Below are 5,041 nucleotides of genomic sequence, written 5' to 3'. Positions count from 1 at the left end.
GAGCTTGGAGCAACCTCGGGTATAGTGGAAGGTGTCCCTGCCCATAGCAGGGGGGGTTGGAACGAGATGATCTTGAAGGTCCCTTCCAACCCAAACCATTCCGCGGTTCTCTGACACCACACAGCGCTCCCGCCGGCCCCACGACCCCCCGCACCCCTGAGGGCGGCGGGGGGCACTGAGACCCCGGGGCGGCGCCGCCTCCGCGCTTCCCTCAGGCGGTCCCGCCCCTGCCGCGCCGCCATTGGCCGGAACCCCCCTCCTGTGCCCTCCCATTGGCCGCGCCGCCCGCCCGTCCGCCGCGGTTTGTTTGGTCGCGTGGACCTGTCAAACCCGGCGGGGGGGGGTGATGGGGGGGGAGGCGGAGGGAGCGTGTTCCCCCCCCCCCCCCGCCGCCGTCCCACGTGGCAGCGCCCGGTGCCCCCGACGGGGCGGGCGGGACCCCCGGACCCCCTGCCCGGTCCGTGTCACCCCCGGCGACACGGGGAGGGAGCGGGGCCAGCGACATCCGGGCCCTTGGCTGGCACCGCCGCCGAGCCGCCGGCACGGCAGCCGCGGGTCAGCGCGGCCGGACGGGGCGGGCGGTGCCGCCGTGCCCCTCGCCGTGCCGTGTCCGCCGCCAGCCCCCCGAGGTGCCGCGCCCCGCCCTGTCCTGCCCCGTCCCGTCCCGTCCCGTCCCACGGCGGGGGCGATGCTCCCCCCCACCCTGCACCGCCCGCGGCTCCCTCGCTGCTGATTCGCTTTGGACGGTGAGTTCTGGTTTTATTTTACTTTATTTTTTTTTCTTCTTTATTTAGTATTTTAAGAAATGCTCAGTTTTTCCTCCCGCTCGGCCCTGCCGGGATTCCCGAGTGGGAGCGGGGTGTGGGGTCCCCCGCCTGCTGCCTTCGCCGACGGGGGTGGACCAGGGGGGTGTCCCCCCCGCTCCGTCCCCTCCCGTCCCTCCCTCCGTCCCTCCCGGTGCCCTCGGACTGTGCCCGGTTCTCCCGGTGTTCCCCGAGCTGCGGCAGCATCGCGCAGAGGCAGCACCGGGCGCTCCCGGCTTCCAGGTCGGATATTCCCCTCTTTCTACACGCCAGTTAATCGTAATAATGACTATTTTAAATTGAAAAACTGTTATTGTTTTTTATTGTTTTGTGGCGATTAGTTAACATTAGTAATTTTTATCGTATTGCCTTGGATTTTGGCAAAACTTTTGCCCGAGTTCCCGCTGCCCGCGGTCTCTCGCCGTGCCGCTGAAGCGACCCCGCGGAGCGCTCACTGACGTGCGGGATCAACTTAGGGATCGGCTTTTACTTGTAGTGAGGGATGGGATGCGCGGGGTGATCCCATCACGTCCCGTCCCGTCCCGTCCCGTCCCGTCCCGTCCCGTCCCGTCCCGTCCCGTCCCTCATCCCCTGCACCTCGCAGCGGGGCAGCGACCCGACGGCTCGGGGTGCCCCCGGTGCTGGAGAGCCCTCCCTGGCGGGTTTTTATCCCGGTTTTTCTCCAGCCGCTGCCCGAGCCCCCTGTGAACTCGGAGGCGGTTGTGGCTCCTGCCCAGCGTCGGGGTGGCACCTCGGGCGAGGCGTTGTCCCCGCTGGTGCTGAAGGAGCTCCGCACTGTGTCACCGTGTCCCTTAGGTTCGCCTGGCGCAGGATCATCCCGCGGATAGCCCCCCTCATCCCGGCGGCAGTGGCGAGCCTGGGCGATGCGGTACGTGTCCTGCTGCGGGGGGAGCGGGGCTGCCCGGGGGAGGGTGGGGGTGTGCGGGGTTCGGTGCTCAGGGGCTGGTGGGCTTGGTGGAAGTATCCCTGGGATGGGCTCAGCCCGGGTTGTGGGGAGTGTGGGGCGAGCATCCCTGGGATGGTATTAACTCCAGCGTGGGGAGTGTGTGTGTGTGTGTGTGTGTGTGTGTGTGTGAGCATCCCCGGGATGTGCTCACCTTGGGCGTGGGGAGTGTGGGGTGACCATCCTTGGGATGTGCCCGGTGTGGTGCCTGCATCCCTGGGATGTGCTCAGCCCTGGGGTGTGGGGAGCGGGAAGCAAGCAACCCTGGGATGAGCTCAGCAAGGGGCGAGCATCTGAGGGATGTTCTAAGCCTGGATTCGGGGAGTGTGGGGTGAACATTCGTGGGATGTGCTCATCCCGGGTGTAAGGAGTGTGGGGTGATCATCCCTGGGATGTGCCCGGTGTGGGGTGAGCACCTCTGGATGTGCTTACCCCCAGTATGGGGAGTGTGGGATGATCAGTCCTGGGATGTGCCAGCTAACATCCCTGGGATGTGCCTGGTGTGGGGTGGGCATCCCTGGATGTGCTCACCCCTGGTGTGGGGAGCGTGGGGCGGGCAGCCCAGCTGGCGTGGGCGCTTTGCCACCTCCCTCCCCACGGCAGCAGCCTTGGCATCCCCAAATTTCCCCGCTGTCCCCTGGCCACACGCACCGTGTGGCAGGAGGGGGAGCTCGCACCGTGCCAGCTGAATAGGACGGGGATCTGTGCAGGACAGGGGTCCCTCTGCCTTCAGCAAGGGGAACCCCCCTCCTCTGGACCCACTCTTTCCACCAGCACTCCCCGCAGCTCCAGTGCTGAATTTCCTCCCAGCCCTCCTGCCCGTATTGTGCTATTGATTGCTGAGCTGAACTTCCTCCCGAAATCATTAAAGCTTAAAAAATTGATGGCACAATAGAGCCCTTTATTAGCCACATAACTTTTCTTGCTTTCTTCTAAGATTTTTTTTTTTTTTTTTTAATCAACACAAAAGGGCAGAGCCTGAGCTCGGATTTGTGTCCCGTGTCCCTGTGAGAGCTGGGCTGCGTGCCTTCCTCCACCCCAGCTGCCCACCAACACAGCCGTGCCGGGCTGTTTATTAGGAAAAATGGCAAGGATGGAATCGATGTGTGCAGGTTTATTGTGGTTGGGTTTTTGTTGTTGTTGTTGTTGTTGTTTTTCTTTTCTTTTAATCCCAGCCCCCTCTCTTTGCAGCCTGCAGATAGGTCTATTTATTCCTGCTCTGGTAAATAAAAATATTTGAATGGGGACTGTAATATTTTATTCCCTGTCGTGCCTGTCCTTCCGTCTAATGATGGCTGAGTTCTTGCTCGATATTAACTTACCATTTTAGTAACAGTTGAGTTTTCCTAAAGAAATCCCTCTGGGCTGACCATTACTGTGTCATTGTATAACGCAGCAGAAAGATGGATTACCTGGATGGATCTCCTCCAGCGTGACTTCACCGAGTGACAGGCTTCAGCTAATTTATCCCCACTCCCGTTGCAACTGTTGGGATGGGGTTTATAGCTTCTAGGAAATATTTGCAGTATCTCAGGGCATGCAATTGTAAATACAGGCACTGATTTGCCAGGTGGGACTGTTGGCAGCATCCTTCTTCGTGGGAAGCCCCAGCTCCTGGAGTCAAGTTAACCCCTACAAGTTCTTCTTTAGTGGGGAAATAGAAAGTTTTCACTTCTTCTGGTTATTCAGAGACGTGTCTGAGTGTATCTGGGTGGAGGAGAAAGGAAGAAGCCGGAAAAAAAAGGGTATGTTTATGTGTGAGTGTGTATGTGCATTAAAAAATAAATCACATGGTTTCAAAGCCAATATAACATTTTGTTGAAGGATCCCTTAGCAATCCTGTGCTGGAGCAGGGATTGAAAGTCACGTAGAGGGGACACTGCCTCGCTGTGTGGCCTTGGGCCAGTCATTTATCTTCTCTGCTGCAGTGTCAGTATCTTAGGAGTGTGGCTGCCTGTGCTGCCCCATTTTCTGCTGGCCCTGTCTCAATGCTGCACACTCGCCCTGTCCTCCTCACCGCGGTTTTCGTGTGGCACCCCGTTAGTTCTAAGGTGCTGCTTCAGGGTGGACACCCCTAAGTGCAAAACACACCCCCCCAAAATGCTTCCCTGCCAGGAGGGGAGCAAGAGGTGCATCCCTCCGTGCTCCCTGTTTTTCAGAAAAGCATCAGCTTGGCTCTGGGTAGAGCTGTCCACCCTGTGTGCCCCCAGTTTGTCATCCCCTGCGGAATATTGCATGCCGCTGCCGAAAATGATGAAGCTGTAGGACAAGAATGGCTCAGAGGGGTTTGTATTTGCAGATGACACTGAGCTGAGTGCAGCTGACGTGCCTGAGGGATCGGATGGCATCCAGAGGGACCTGGACATGCTCGGGAAGTGGGCCCAAGTTCAGCAAGGCCAAGTGCGAGGTCCTGCACAGGGGTTGGGGCAGCCTCGGGGACCAATCCTGGTGGATCCTGTCCAACCCCCTTGGCATGGGCAGGGACACCTTCCACTAGGCCCCATCCAACCTGGCCTTGGACACTTCCAGGGATCCAGGGGCAGCCACAGCTTCTCTGGGCAACCTGTGCCAGGGCCTCCCAAGCCTCACAGACAACAATTCCTGCCCAATATCCCATCCATCCCTGCCCTGTGGCAGTCGGAAGCCATTCCCCCTTGTGCTGTCCCTCCATCCCTTGTCCCCAGTCCCTCTCCAGCTCTCCTGGAGCCCCTTTAGGCCCTGCAAGGGGCTCTCAGGTCTCCCTAAAGCCTTTTCTTCTCCAGGTGAACCCCCCCAGCTCTCCCAGCCCGGCTCCAGAGCAGAGGAGCACCTTGGAGCATCTCTGTGGCCTCCTCTGGACTTGCTCCACATCCTTCTTGTGCTGGAGACCCCAGAACTTGACACAGGACTCCAGGAGGGGTCTCACCAGGACAGAGCAGAGGGGCAATTAGGCCTTTATAACAGAGGTCTGAGTGTACCTGGTCTGAGGCTTTGCAGTTACCAGAATCAGGTGCCTGAAGACATGCTTAGGCAGCTAAATCCAAGTGAAACCTTCCTCCTTCCTGGCTTGCCCAGGGCATCCCTGCAGTCCCAGGCCCTGTCCCACTGCAGCTGCACACTCTCCTCAGCAGTGAGGACTCTCTGTTCTCTTCTCTTGCCACGCTCCAGAAGCTTATACAATTTTTTTGGCGCTTTTCCCCGAAGTCATTATTCTGGGTTACATGGTTTGTTTGTTTATGCTTTTTGGTTTTAATCATACTTCTTCTTCTTTTTTTTTTTTTTTTTTAATTTATTT

At 58.8% G+C, this 5,041-nt stretch overlaps 1 protein-coding gene across 1 annotated transcript in view; it reads left to right on the top strand.

The window, feature by feature from the left end:
• The first annotated feature begins 684 nt into the window (after positions 1–684).
• ZBTB7C (zinc finger and BTB domain containing 7C) overlaps positions 685–5,041 on the top strand; it is a 149,615-nt gene continuing 145,258 nt past the window's right edge. The window contains exons 1-2 of the mRNA XM_027896886.1: positions 685–746; positions 1,620–1,692. The gene's annotated coding sequence lies outside the window, so the exon portion shown is untranslated. The remainder of the gene's footprint in view (positions 747–1,619; positions 1,693–5,041) is intronic.

The sequence above is a fragment of the Empidonax traillii genome, unplaced genomic scaffold (assembly GCF_003031625.1).
Source record: "Empidonax traillii isolate 1590-97213 ecotype Southwest subspecies unplaced genomic scaffold, ASM303162v1 scaffold519:size850040, whole genome shotgun sequence".
Taxonomy (NCBI): Eukaryota; Metazoa; Chordata; class Aves; order Passeriformes; family Tyrannidae; genus Empidonax; species Empidonax traillii.
Note: the sequence above shows the minus strand (reverse complement) of the source record. Positions and strands in the feature narration are given on the sequence as shown.